Consider the following 14,890-nt stretch of genomic DNA (forward strand, 5'->3'; position numbering starts at 1 on the left):
AGTATTTTCACTGCCCTAAAATCCTCTGTGCTTTGATTATTCATTTCTACCTCTACCCTCTACCCCCTGACAACATGGATCTCTCTATCACCTCCATAGTCGTGCCTTTTCTATAATGTCATATAGTTTGGAATCATGCAATATGTAGACTTTCCATTGGCTTCTTTTATTAGTAATATGCATATAAGTTTCCTCCATGTGTTCCATGGCTCGGTAGCTCATTTCTTTTTAGTGCTGGATAATATTTCATTATCTGGGGGGACCACAGTTTAATTATCTGTTCACCCACTGAAGGATATTTGGGTTTCTTCCAAATGTTGGCAGTTATAAACAGAGCTGCATCTGTGTGCAGGTTTTTGTGGGGATACAACTTTTCAACTCATTTGGGCAAATACCAAGGAGTGCAATTGCTGGATTATAGATAGGGTTAGAGTTTGTTTGGTTTTATAAGAAACCAAAGTGGCTGTACCACGTTGCGTTCCCACCAACAGTGAATGAGAGTTCCTGTTGCTCCACATCTTCACCAGCATTTGGTTTTGTCAGTGCTAAGGAAGGTGGCATTCAAGGCTCTCCTTTTTATTATAAGGTTCAATAAACATCTTAGGCTAGATCTTACAGGCAATGGAAAGGCATTGAGGATTCTGAGGGGGAAACCAAGGCATAATCCAACCTTTGTTTGAGGAAGGACATTCTGGTGATAGTGTATAGGAAGTATTGAGGATTTTGGAGACATTAGACCAGTTAGGAAATCATCAAAATATTCCTGCTGACTGGTTATAGTCCTTGAACAAGGACTGGACAGTGATGGAGAAATAAGTTCCACTCAGTTCAACACAACAAGTATTTCTTTAATATGTTTTCTGGACTGAGCACAGTGCCAGATTTTAAGGACCCTGGGCTGAAATATTGTCCCTCATCCTCAAGGAACTCACAATCTATCAAGATTCATAAAAAATAATTAAGTTGAGTAAAAGGGAACTGGTAATTAATTAGATAGTGTCCCCTGCAAATTCACATGTTGAGTTTGACTGTGACTGTATTTAGATGTAGGGGCTTCAGGGGATACAGTTAAATAAAGTCATAAGGGTAGGCCCTTAATTCAATAGCTTGGTGCCTTTATAAGAAAAGGAAGAGACACCAGAGGAAAGTGTCTGGTTCACAGAAGAGAAAGGCCACATGAGGACACAGCAAGAAGGTGCCGTCTGTAAGCCAGGAAGAGAGGTCTCACTAGAAATCAATTTTGCTGGCACCTTGATCTTGGACTTCCAAGCTCCAGAACTGTGAGAAAATAAATGTCTGTTTTTTAGGCCACCTAGTCTGTGATATTTTGTTACAGCTGCTGGAGCAGACTAATACAAGTCTTAAATTTTTATTTGTGGGGTGACATGGACAGTATTAGCCAGGCCATTGTTTGTACAGGTCTAGAGCTCAGAGGAGACAACCTGGGCTGGTGTGGGCTGCTTACACTAAAGACCAATCAAATGCAGATAAAGTGAGAAGGCGGCCCAGAACTAAGCCTTAGAAATAGCAACATTTAAGAGTGATGGCTAGGATTGGTAGGAGCTGCTGCTTGGTTTTAATGTTGATGTGTCGGTGACTTATGGGACATGTGGCCCTTCTCCATCCTCTTCTTTATTCTCAGAAGTATGATGGGGAGAGATTATAGGGTATTTGAAGTGAATTCTAGGCTCACTGACAGAGCCATTTAGGTATGGAACTCATGGAGTTTGACATATTGTGAATTCATTTGTTCATTGATTATTTGCTAGCTTGTTTCAACTGTTGGATTCTTGCATTATTATTATTGAAGGTTTTATGTATTAGTGCTTTGTCGTCTTCTATTAGAATGAAAGCTCCTTGCGGTCAGGAGCTGTGTGAACACCTTTGCTTCTGCTCTTTATCTCTAGCACGAGCACACAGCATTTTAGATGATCATTTTTTTAAGCTTTTGCAAATTACAAAATAGTCAAAACAAGATACACTTTAAGAAATTACTATGTGCATTTTAAAGCACTAAAAGGGTATTAGTAGAAATCACAGTGTTTTAAAGACTCCAAAAATTAACAGCTCATGGCAATGGATCTCCTGATTCAAGAAAGATTTGGACACCAAACCAGATTTCAGAAAATGAGGGGTGTGAACAGTGGGAATCAGTGATGCATGGCTGTTGCCTGCAATACTATTTATGGCTCCCTGACACCTCTCTGATGGGGTTAAGTATTTACATTCAGCCCTGATTCTCCCCTCTGACTCTGCAGGCTACAGCCACCCTCTGGGAGCCCTGGGAAAGAGAGAATACCCTCTCTGCAGGGGTCCCAGGCTGGGGCAAATGGATCTCCCCTCCCCCTCTTGCCTCTGAAGAGGTCTTGCCTCTGGGAGTTTATGGCAGCCTGACCTCCAGCCTTTGGTTTGGAGAATCTGGCCGCTTCTGAACTACATAAAAAGGGCAAGTGCATTCATTATTATTATATTATTATACAATGTATAATATATAATAGCGATTATGCTGTCAGGAGCCAGAGTCTCTGACCACAGATCAGAGGCTGGGGTGACATAAATCCACCTAGTTAAGTCTTTGGAGATTCTACGTGAAGGTGAGAGGATCCAACTTCATCTATAATGGAGAATCTCAGCGAAGAGTTTCTTCTACAAGCACCTTTGGAGTTTAAATCTGGGGGGGGGGGGGGGGACTGGGAGGACCTGGACAAACAGTATTTAGTATCTGGGATGTGATGCAAAAAAGGTCATAGTTGCCTCCTCTGAGCCATAAAATGCTAATGGCTCAACCCTGCTGGTGGTGATGGGGGCAGATGAGGAGTCACCCAGAGGCCTGGGAAGAGGGAAGGGGCAGCCTTCAACTTCTGGCTGGGGTCAGATTCTTCACTGAAAACCTGGCCAGCTTGGGTTTCACTTGTGCTTCCCTGCTTACATCGGTGTCTTTGTCTAGGCTTTATCCAGGCCCCCTGCCTGGTCTGAGGTCAGAGGATCAATGGCTGCCTGACTGTGGCTGGAATGGCTCCTCTAAGGGGAGGGAGCCCAGAGCACATTTCAAGGAGGCAGAAAGGGTCCTCTAGTCCCTTTATGCCAACGGCCACGTGCTGAGTTGTGAAGCGAGCAAGCCAGCATCTGTAGGTGCTGGTTGCCTGCACCAACACTTAGTAGGACTATAATCTTTTGGAACGAAAGAAGGCACATGCTTGCACTGGTTGTCCTCTTGGAAGGCACTTATATTAACGTCCTCCCCAGAGGAGATGAAGCCACCCCAGCAGGCCCAGGCTGAAACAGCCCAGCTGGTCTCCCTCGGCAGCCCAACCCCCAAAACCTGGGACTTTTTCGGATGAAAACAGCGGTGCTCCGAACAGGCTTGTTTGGTATTTGCAAAGAGGTGATTTACTGATAAAGCCTCTGTACCCTTTTAGCTCTTCCTCTGCCCCGCCCCATCACACAGTCTCCCCCTCTGGGAACCAAACGTCCCCGGGAAGCCCGCAGCAAAAAAAGGTCTTAAGAATTGGAATAACTCGCCGGAGTTTCATCTGAACACCTTTTCTGGGGCTAGGGTAACGAACATTATTCAAACGCAGTCATAAAAATGAGGCCGGCCAGGCAGGGATAGGGTGGGTGGGGGTGGGGGTGGGGGTGGGTGGGCGGAGTGAAGGTAGAGGTAAGGATTTCTTGCCAGTTTTGAGTTTTGTCATTTCTGAGTTTTCTTGGGGTCCGCCTCTCTGTCCGCTCAGTACAGGATGTCTTAGAACTCTTCCTGAAGAGGACTTGGCATGGGGGCAGGGGCAGTGCTCCCGAGGTTCTGGGGGTCCTCTGCGTTCCCACGTCCGAAGCAGCCCCCCAGCCTGAGGCTTTCTGTCCCGCGCTGTGTTGCGCCTGCCCGCAGGAGCAGGCCCGCGCCGGGCGTCTCGGAAAAGCCTCCAGCAGAGGGAGACACTCCGGCGGCGGCTCCGCCTGGAAAGCGCCGGGCCAAGCGGGTGGGGGTGTGGGGGTGGGGAGAGGGGGAGTGGGGAAAGGAGAGGTTGGGGGGGGGGGGGCGGGGGCGGGTCCCTGAGCGCTGACGTCCCGAGCAGTGCTGGGAAGTATAGGCTGTGTTGTCACGCCGGTGTCAGTCTGATGAAGATTGGCATCAGGTAAGCTGTCATTCATTTCCATGTCAGAGCAGCTTCTGCAGGCGGCGCGGCTGCGGGCGGCTGCCTCGGAGCGCGCGTGTTTTATTCCGGTCCCCAAGCCGGAGTATTATTCATTGCGACAGGGCGAGGAGGAGAGCGAGCGAGCGAGCGAGCGAGGGAGGCAGCGGGTGGAGAGAGGGAGGCGGCAGGGAGGAGGGAGCAGGGAGCGGGGAGGGAGCGCGCAGAGAGAAGCTGGGGAAGCGCCGGCGAACGCGGAGCGGGCGAGGCTGGGGAGGAGGCGGTCCAGCGTCCGGCCGCCCAGCGCGCAGCCCCGCGGTGGCCGCTGCCTAGCCTTGGAGGGCAGGGGCCGGGCGAGCATTGTCCGCGTGGGAGGAGGACCGCCGGGCCCGAGGCCCCGTAGCGGCGGGCGGGGAGCTGCGCGGGGACCGAGAGCAGGGAGAGCGCGCTGGCCAGAGCCCTGTGCGGCGGGCTGGTCGGGGCCAGGCGCTCCCCCGGCGAGGCCGGCTCCAGGTTCGCTTTCTCCCGGCTCCGGGCGCCCGTTGGGCCGGCGCTGCCGGCGCCACCAACCTGGGGCTCCTGTGAGCGGCTTGAAGCGGGAGCAGCCTCGGACTCGGGCCGGGCGACTGAAGTCAGAGCCACCGCCTGACTCGTCTGGCCTGGGCGAGTGGGCTTTGCAGGCGAATCCGGGGGACTTCGGAACACGAGTCTGGAAACTGGGATCCCCGGGGCCAGTTTAGGGACCGCGGCCCTGCAGGGAGCGATAATCTGTAGGGTTACAGGCTCTGGACGGATTGTTGGGAGACCTTGGTGAGGTGGTTGAGGCGTGGGGCCCACTGCGAGGTTGGGAGTTAGAGTCCTGGATCGAGCCCTCCGGGCGTAAGTTCGTAAAAGAGGGGATGGAAAGCGGAGGGCGATGGGGCAGGGTCGGGAGTGTGCCGCGCAAAGTTTGCGTCTCTTTCGGCTTAGGTGTGCGGGCTTTCCCAGCTCCCGAACCCGAGGAAGAAACGAGGGAACGGGCTTCCCTTTCGGGGTCTTAGAGGAGCCTGCGCGGCAGGGAGACCCGGGCTCGGGGTGGGAGTGCGGCGGGGCTGGGAGTGGTGGTGCATCAGCCCTGAATTAGGGCAGGGGTTCGGGCCAGGCTGGAGTTTGGGTTGTAGGGTCCAGGCTCACTTTAGAAGCGTAAACGGGCCACTGAGTAGCTTAAGGGTGGAACCCACACCCCAGCCAGAGCTGGGGGCTGGAGTTACATCTGAGGCTGGAGTCGGAGAAACGGGTGTTTTTTTTTTTTTAAAAAATTTGTTTTTTGTTTTGTTTTTAGAATTTAGGCACGGGATCACGAATTTTTATTGGGGTTGAGGCTATTGAAATTTGGGGTGGGGGTGGTCGTGCGCGCTGGTCTTAACTCTCTGTGGGTGGAAAAGCATTAACGTAGGCGACGAAAGTAGTTGATCCGAGCCATGGCAGGCGATCCCCGAATTTCTGCTGCTTCTCCCGGAAAGAGGATCTGGAAGAGAGGATTCGAGGCGCTCAGGACCCAGTCTTAGGAGAAAGATTCCGGGAAGCGGACATATCGATGGGACCTTCTGGGTGAATCGACAGGGCAACCACGCAGGGCTCGAGGTGGATCCTAGGACTGTGGCGGCGCCTCGGGCTCCAGGAGTCACTCCGGGTCTGCGGGCGGAACACGGCCGGGAGGGTTCAGGTTGCCCGCCCGCAGGGGCCTCGGCCCGCCCCGGGGGCCAACAGCGAGGTGCCGCATCGCAACGGGTTGTCCGGGCTGCGGCCGAGGGCAGGGAGGACTCAACTCCGGCGCCCTGATTTGAGTCGTGGGCTCTGGACCCCTAGGCGCTGCCTGCGCTTCTCGCGGCCGGGCCCGGAAGCCCGCGCGGGGCTTCGGAAGCGATGTGATGCCTGGGAAAGGGGGGAGTTCGGGGTCCCCTACCCTCACCCTCTCGTCCCCGGACTTCTCCAGCGTGTTAACTTCTCGGATAGCAAATGCTGTCCAACTGGTGGAAGACAAAAGCTTCGTATTGTAGACAGATTTAGGTGACCCCTCCCCCAAACTGAGAAAATGATGGTGTTCAAACACAAAAAGATAAATTACGCGAAGCCTAACCCCAAGACCTCCCGCTTATTCTGCCATTCTGGCCTTCTCGAGGCCGGGGCCTTGGGGGGAAGGGAGGGGTCTCCTGTTTTGGACTCTGGATCTCTCATTCGAGCTGCACCGGGACCTAGGCCCTGGCCTAGCTCGCGGGAGAGAGAAGTCCCGACTCGGGAGAGAGACTACCCCTCTGGCCAACTAGGGAAGCAGTGTGTAGGGCGGTGCACAGGAGGGAGGTTTGAAATGTCCTCCTCGCAATCTTGAGCTCAACCTCCCAGCCTTCGTACCCGTCCCCTCGTCCCCTCGTCCCCTCGTCCCCTCGTCCCCCTCTCTGGGGCTGCCAGATTGCGTTTCCGGGGCGCAGCAGACCCGCGACCCACGGGTGGCCACGGCCGCCTGGGCGCTGTGAGCGGAGCTCCGCGCTGTTGTTCTGCGGGCTTGGAATTCTTGCACTCTCTCCCGCCGAGAGCCTGCGTGCAGGAGGGAGCCGTGACCCCACGGAGACTCCGGGTCTCCGCCTCTCCTTTGTGAGCTCCGAAGGCATGAAAGGCCGGAGAGAGAAAGAGACGCTGCTCAGAATAAGGGGCAGGGGGTTACTGGAGAAAGATGGGCCGGCCAAGGCTCACAGTAAAATGCCTCGTGCAAATTGCACTGAAGTGTACCGGACTCGAGACTGGCTGTTTTATGATCCTTTCTGGGAGTTTACTGCTCTCTGCTTTTAAGTCTATAGATTGCTTTAAGTTAATGAAAGTGCTGCTTTCAAAAGGAGCTTTTATTGTGGGGCCATGATGAGTCCAGTCCCTCCCCTTTACTCTTCCAAAATGGGCCTGTTTAAAAAGAGAGAGACTCCTGGAGTTCCCACAGGGACAGAGCTGGGGCAGGACGCCGTGTGACAATGAGGATGAATAAAAATCAATGTCCAAGTAATTCAGAAAGATGCGTTTTCTTCTTTTCCAGTCCAGGGTCCTCTATACATTCCTATCTTGCCTTTCGGACTTTCACTGAGTCTGACTTCAAATGTTGCTTGGTCCCTCCCCCATAAACCCCTTCTCAACATTGCTTTATATAGACCTGACCCAATTCAATTAAACTCAAACTGGATTTCAGGATTTCAACTGGCTGCCAAATCAAACGGCAACTAAAATATTGGGGACTGGGGGAGGGGCTCTGTCTTGCCTTTAGTAAGTAAGATGCACTAAAATGTCAGGGCGAAAATCTGGAAACCTTGAGAAGAAATGTGCAAAACTATTTTTTCAGCACTTTTCCCTTTTCCAATCTGTTTGGCACAAAAGGTGAGATGACAAGGTTTTTGACTAGGTCCTAACACAGAAACTGCAGTGGGGCTGGGCTGTGGCTTTGACCGCATGTCATAACCATTTAAACTGTGGTTAGTTGTTCAAAGCTTCTCCAAGCTGGGTTTCATTAACTCTACACCAGTTGCCTGGAAGTTCAGTAGCAATAAATTGTATAAACACATTTGAAGTAAGTTAGTGATGAAATAAGGAGAATTACTGTCTTGTGAGTGGAGAATCCTGAATTCATGGAGTTCTAGCTTAACTGGAAACATACCTCCTCTCCCTTGGCCTTGATGTTTATGGGTGTACCAGAGTGTGTGTTAAATTTCTTTCTGCCATGTCCATCTTCAACGTGGGGCTGTAACTCATTAAAGACCAAGGCATGCCTAGAAAGCAAAAAGGCTGAGTTTTAAAGCGGCTTCTATTAGCCTGGTTCAGAAACCAAACCAAACCCATCAACCTGACTTCCTTATTCTGGGTGAATGCAACACGCACCATGAACAGCAGCAGAGCAGGCCAAATTAGATTTTTAAATGTTAGCAGCTTAATAATACTGTGTTGTTAGCAATTGAATTTGTTTTTATTAAAGAAACAACCTATAAAATTTATAGGCTTCCAACATGTTGCAAGATTTCCATGCTATTTATTTAGCACCCCCTCCCCCATTCTATCTCCAATTTCAGACTTTTGTTCCCGATTTATTTAATGTGGAGCACATTTTCTAAATTAGTTTGAGGAAGGTGAGAAATGCTGTTCTAAGTTTTCCTTTTCCTATACTGTGTGGCACAAGGCCTGCGATGCTGAGATATATATAAACGTGTGATGCAATTGCTAGAGGTGACGGCATGGGAACCAGAGTGTCTGATCAAACAAAATGCAGATCAGAAAATAAAAAAAAAAAAAAAAAAAAAAAAAAAAAAAAATAAATAAATAAATAAAATGCAGATCAGAGTATGGAGAGGGAGAAAATGAATCATCGTGAGCCACCGTTAGCCTTGATTATAGCCAGCACACCACACTTTGCATAAAACACTTCACATGAGATTCGTGACTTATTGAAGATTGAATTCTGTGGAGAAGCAGAATTTAGAGGGAGGAGCCGCACTGGCTGGGTTCTGGCCAGGCTGCTTGGCCAGCTTGTTGCAATGGGGATCTGCTAATTTAATTAGATCTAATACCTGGTGGGAATGGAGGAAGGAGATAATCAAGGTTGGCAGGTCAGCATGCTGAGCTAGTGTTTAGGCTGAAATTTGGGGGCCGGGCAGCTTGATCCCCTGTTACTGTCTGGCTGCAGGACTCCAAAGGGTCATTTAACTTCTGGATCTTGGTTTCTCCATCTGTAAAATGAGTGTATCTCACACACGGCTCCCGAGGCTCCCGAGTGAATCCTGCAGGGATCGTACTGGGTGCTCTCAAATAACAAAGGGAATGAGAGGGAAGGCTTCTGAGCAGCAGTCACAATCCTCAGTGTTGTTTTCTTTCCCTGTTTGGCTCCACAGCCTTTCCCCATAACTCTCAGGAGTTGCAAGACTTGGGTGAAAGGGTTGACCTCTGCCTTTCCTTACATCCTAGAATTTGGAAACCCTGCTGTGATTCCAAAAACCACCTGCACTTCATCAGGAGGGACAATTAAGTTGCTGCATTGGGGGAACTGGAATGCTTGTTCCCCATGGTGCTACCTGGAATGGCTTTCATGCATCAGATGAACACAGAATCTGACCTATCAGAAATCCAGCCCCTTCTCTTATGTCACGGGGAAGAGGAGGCCTGAGCACCAACTGGTGTGTGACATCTGGTCAGGCTAGGGGGGATGGGCGCTGGTCCAGAGCTAGCCGCTGCCTGACCCTTGCTTAGCAGTCTCCACGCTGGCAGATCAAAGCAGATCCTGGGCCAGAAAGCCCACGAAGTTTACAGCCGGCCCTTCTACAAAAGTGCATGTCCTTGGACACTCTGCACTCCTGTGCCTGGTTTTTCAAAGCCAGCCTTGATTCTGGAGACGTGGCTCCAGTGGAAGGCTTGCCTTTAATTCTCCGTCTGTGGGGACTTCTTGGGATAATTTTTTTTCTCCACACAGCCTCCTCCTACAGTCACGGGCAACATCTTAGTCTCCATTCTGATTGGAGGTGAGAGCCCGGTTGAGGGTAGAAGGAACCACCAGTTTGTTAAGAGAAACCATGAGAGTGGGAAGGCCCAGTCCTTCTACCAGATCCTGCAGGAGTAAGGGAGATCCAAGCCCCAGACCCTCGAGAAGAACTTGCTGCGTGAACTCGCTGCAAACGCCGTGTCTTCAGGGGGATCTGCTATTTGGTTTGGAAGCCTCACCGCAGGCCCTGCCTGCCTGGGTTTCTAATTACACGAAGGACGTTTCTGCTAAGACCTATCTCACTAAAAACACATCCCCGTGTGTAATAAGAAACCCTAAACCAGGCAGGATATTTTAAAACTGAAGCAATGAAGATTAGATTAAGTCTCCACCAAACAGCTTCGTTCTCGTATTATTTTTGGCTGGAATGTGGAAAAAAGCAGCTGGCCCTGGGGCCCCCGAGCAGACTGCGAGGGTTCCGATGGAGCTGGGCTCGGTGGCGTAATTGTTAGTTTCTCTGCTAAATAGGAATGTGGCCAACTTCAGTGCCGCTCAGTCAAGGCAGTAGGGGCCTGAGGGGGGCCCCAGGGTTGGGGAGTGGCCAAAGAGTGGCCCAGGTGACAGGGCACTGAGGACACTTCTAAACTCCCCACCCTGTTAGGATCTAGTCTTTCAGGTTCAGCTTATGCTTCCACTCCCAATCCCATCTTGTGCCTAGTAAACCCATCCATGCTCCAGGAGGCCTTTGGAGGAACTTTAATATTGGGTACCTTTGTAGGTGGAGAGGAGGGACACACAGTTGTCCAAGATTTCTGGAAGTGGAGCCCAGGAACCTGGCATCGCAAGCTTGTCCTGTCCTGCTGGGGACAGGCAGCGTGGTGTTCCTTCAGCCAGGATTCAGTGTCTCCTGTGTGCCTGGCACAGTGCTAGGCATCGAGGACACAACTGCAACAACAAATGGAACCGGCACAGGTAACCATCCAGTCCCTGTCCTCAAAGAGCTTGCCTGCTGTGGAGACAGAGTATGGGCTTAGCATCAGATACAACTGCCCTTGAGAGCCTGGCTCTGCTAGTTACTAATCAGATGACTTTAGACAAGTTGCTTAACATCTTTGATCCAACTCCCTCCTCCCCCTTGTAAAGTGGGAACTAAAAGTATAAAGCTCAAAGGATTGTGAGGTGAGCATTTGTAAAGTCCCCAGCACAGTGTCTGGCACACAGGAGAGACTCGATCACTGTTGGAGAACCCCCTCCCTGTTATGTTGGACTGAACATCCAGCGGCTGGACTACCCAGCTTACCACTCCCCTTCCATTGTGCTTTCCTGGGACATGGCCTGGCCCTCTTGCAGGCCACTGGCACCATCAGCAAGTGTGGAACAAACAGCTGGTGACGTGGAGGCCTGGTGCTGCTCAATGCATGCAGACTCTGGCTGGTCTATGGTAGAAATAGGCCTGTCCTCAGTTGTTTGGGGGTGGACAAACACATAAGAGATGACATGCAGACACACTGAGGTGACATAAAAAAGGCACAGGTTGCCATTAACCAGAGGAGGGACAGGTGGGATGGGATGCTACTGAGTCACCAGTGTGTAGGTAATCAGGGAGACTTTAAGGGGAGGTGAGCTCTCAGCAGTGCTCACAGGGATGGCTGAGGCAGCCTGAACCAGAGTGAAGACCCAGCCCCCTCTGAGCATGCCAGGGGGCCAGCTGGGCCACCACTGCCTCAGGAGTGCCACCTGGGCCTCCCTGTTGGGGACTGGCCTCTGTCACACACTGAGGGGTCCCTGAGGGGATTTTATGCTTGCTTCTCAGTGGGTAGAACCTAGGCTAATGACAGTGCCTGTAGCAAACGGATCCACCCCTGACTACGGCACACTATCCCTGCTTTTCCTCAGCCAAGAGAGCAGATAGGCCCACCCCAGCCCTCTCAGGGACCATGAAGCTGACCAGTGTCGCAGTGGTTGATTGAGATGGTGGAGAGTACAGGGATTTGGACTGGGCATCAGAGGATGGTGGACTCGGGCTGTGACTGACCTCTGGATGTCAGTTTCCTCACCTATCCAATGAGGAGCTTGAAGTTGCTCTCAGGAGCCCCTTTGGCTTCTGTGTTTCCTCCTAATTATACTGCTTTATTTCTGGGCAATCACTGACCCCTCCTTCCTGCAGCAGCACTCCCAGGCAGGCATCGTGAACACACACAGCTGCAGATGCACCATGCAAGGGCGTGGCCCCTGGGTCACCCTTCTGTGTAGGGCAGTGATGGCAAACCTTTTGAGCTCGGCGTGTCAGCATTTTGAAAAACACTAACTTAACTCTGGTGCCGTGTCACATATAGAAATTTTTTGATATTTGCCAACCATAGTAAAACAAAGATTTATCTTTTTGATATTTTATATATTTAAATTCCATTTAACAAAGAAAAATCAACCAAAAAAATGAGTTCACGTGTCATCTTTGACACGCGTGTCATAGGTTCGCCATCACTGGTGTAGGGTCTCGAGACAGTAGAGCGGGTTGGCTTTGGCTTTGACTTGACTTCTGGAGTGAATAGATGTGTCCTAGCAATAGGAGTGGCTCCATGGCTCCTGGGGTCCAGCCCTAGCAGTCCAGGGGTTCCCAAAGGTGTGCACGGAGTTGGCGAAGAATGATTTACACGGACTCTCTAGCTCTCTTTAGTCTCTGTGGATCTTCCTGTGCCTGGCTGAGGCCACACAGAAAGATCTAGAGGCAAGCTGAGCCTTTATTTTATAGTCAGAGGTAAACAAGGTAGTGGTTACCAAAGTTTCACTGTTCTTGTGAGTTTCACTTGTTTACACTGTTCTTGTGAGTTTAACTTGTTTACACTGTTCTTGCGAGTTTCACTTGTTTTTGTTCTTGTTCTTGCTGCACTTCCCTCAGCCCATTAGCTTCCCAGGTAAGATCTAGGGATCCTCATAAGGTCAAGCCTAATTATGCTTAAAAGGACTGTGCCCTCTAAGCTGGGACTTTTTGTGACTTTGCCAACAGGTCAGTCGGAGGCTTAACCCTATAGCTGCTTCCCACACATGGCGGTAGCATTTTTAGTCTGAAGATTCACTGGCCTCTTCTACAAAGCGATGTTGGCTTCCTTTGTTAGATGGTGTGGTGTTGGGAGAAGGAACACAGGCTAGGGTGTCAGATTATCCATCCTGACCCTGGTCCTACTACTGCTAAGCTGTGTGTCCTTCAGCACATCATTTAACTTCTCTGAGCTTCAGTTTTCTTCGCTATATAGTCAGGATGATAATGACATAGAGCCCATAGGAGGACTGAAGAAACTATCTAAAAGTGCGTGGCATGTGGTAAGCTCATGGTGGATGTTAGTTTTCTTCCCTAATAAAGCACATTTTCATGCGCTCTCTCGTCTGATCTTGTCAACTTTGTGCAGCAGGTGGAATGGACATTGTCATATCATTTTACAAATGAGAGGAGCGAGAGTGGTGGGTCTCGGAATGGGATGCGAAGTGTCTGCCTGTTCATGGGGAAGCGTGTTAATTAAAGTAGCCCAGGTCTCCCTGTCACAACTATGGGCTTTTCTTTAGCCTTTGGAGACAAAGGAAGTGTGTTGCTGAGCTCTGAGAGCTGCTGTGCCCTGAGCCCCACTATTCGTCTCCCCAGAATCTCTTTAAAGGAACCAGATGAACACATCTTCCCATCACCCATATCTTTGTCTGGCAGACTCTGCGGAAAGTTTTCAGCTGTTATGGAAACGAAAACCTAGAGGATCTATTTTTTTACTTCCACAAAGCCTTCAGTTACAGGTGGGGTGGGCTGGCCAGTGCAGAGGTGGCGTGGCGGCAGACTTGGGCAGGGAGGTGGGTAATGGCAGTGGCGGATGGTGACAGAGCTGCAGTGCAGCCCAAGTGGTAAGGAGCCTGGGGTAAGGAGAAGGTCCCCAGGGGTTGGCACCCATCGTCCTCTTGCTTACAGTCCTGGCAGACAGCCCGTTGGTAGGAGCCTGCTGACTGATGTCATGGGGCTCTGCCCAGTCTCCCTAATTCCAGAGTGGCACAGTGGGTTTGGGGTAGAGTAAGGGCAGCGAGCCCCGCCCTAGAGCTTCCTCTAACTGTCCTCCCTCAGGCAGTTCATTGTCGCTGTGCTGCTCTAGCCCAAGGCCTGTGCTGAGCTGTGGAGTCCCAAGCTGCTTCTGCCCTTCTCAGGGAGGCGGTGCCCCCTGTGGATTGTGGGTTCTAGTTCCAGGTCAGAAGCAAGAAGGCCCAGAGATTCAGGGTGTGTGCCGAGGGCCCACGGGCATAGGTGCTTGATCGCACTCCTGAGCCCTCCCTGGTAATGCATCTACCCGTCCACAGCGTGGCCTGAGCCCCCTCTTCATGAATGCCCAGTCGTGGGCTGTGCGGGGCTAGGGCCTTGTCTTCTGGGAACTACGCTATCGCATCAGGAGCCCAAACAGATAACATCCAAGGGAAAAGCTGCATGACTCGAACACTCTTGTAACGTCTTTGGGTTGTAGCATCGTCACTTTATAGAGCAGGAGGTTAGACGAGATTGTTCTCAAGGCCCTCCAGGTCTACTAGGCTGTGAGTACATGCTAAAGTGTGTGGTCCAGGCCCCCGAGCACCACAAATCTGGAGACGGTGGGGAGCACCAAGGGGCGCTTAGCCCAGTGGACTAGGGCCTGCCTCACTCTGATTAGGTGAGAGGGGCCCTTCTGAGTCCTTCAGGCCTGAGGACACGGGGACAGAAATCGAGTAGGAGAGCCCAGTAGCGTGGAGGTTCAGTGCCACTGCTCTCCTGTGGCCTGTGTAGAAGTGGTGGTCTTGCCCTACTGCCTCGATGGGAGCCCCTTGCTCATGGTGCCTCTCTCAGCTCTGGGAGGGCTAGGCTCACCCAGGACAGCAGCCCCTGGGGCATTCCTCACTGGTGTGATCTGGAGGAAAGGCCAGGAGCTCTATGGATTCCCTCCTCCCTCCACCTTCCCTGGAGGCCATTCCCAGGGAAAGTGATTTGCTCCTTGCGTGGGCATAGCTCTCCTCAGGGGCACCCGCATCCTTCGGAGCCGCTGAGTGGCCATGGGACGCTGAGACTGCTACCTCCCACTGACTTCCACATTGTCAGGAAAGCCCCTTTCCAAGCTGGTCATCTGGTCTCCTGAATACTTCTCAGCCTTTCCATCGGATTTGGAAGGCAGGGTGGAAGGAGAACTTCAGTCCTCTGGGGAGTGCCCTTAGCTGGGAAGTGTGGCAGGGGAGAGGGGAACCGTCTGGCATTCCTTTTGCACAGAGCCATGGGGCTAGGCCC

General features: G+C 51.5%; 1 protein-coding gene across 4 annotated transcripts in view; it reads left to right on the forward strand.

Annotated features, from left to right (window-relative positions):
• The window catches only part of PKNOX2 (PBX/knotted 1 homeobox 2), a 280,359-nt gene that overhangs the window by 45,505 nt on the left and 219,964 nt on the right, over nucleotides 1–14,890 (forward strand). For 2 of the 4 annotated variants that reach the window (XM_059675978.1, XM_059675980.1), the window contains exon 1: nucleotides 4,042–4,133. The exons of the other annotated variants lie outside the window; for them this stretch is intronic. The gene's annotated coding sequence lies outside the window, so the exon portion shown is untranslated. Of the gene's footprint in view, nucleotides 1–4,041; nucleotides 4,134–14,890 lie in introns of those variants that run through there. 4 annotated transcript variants of the gene reach the window in all.

This window comes from Myotis daubentonii, chromosome 19, assembly GCF_963259705.1.
Source record: "Myotis daubentonii chromosome 19, mMyoDau2.1, whole genome shotgun sequence".
In the NCBI taxonomy this organism is placed as follows: Eukaryota; Metazoa; Chordata; class Mammalia; order Chiroptera; family Vespertilionidae; genus Myotis; species Myotis daubentonii.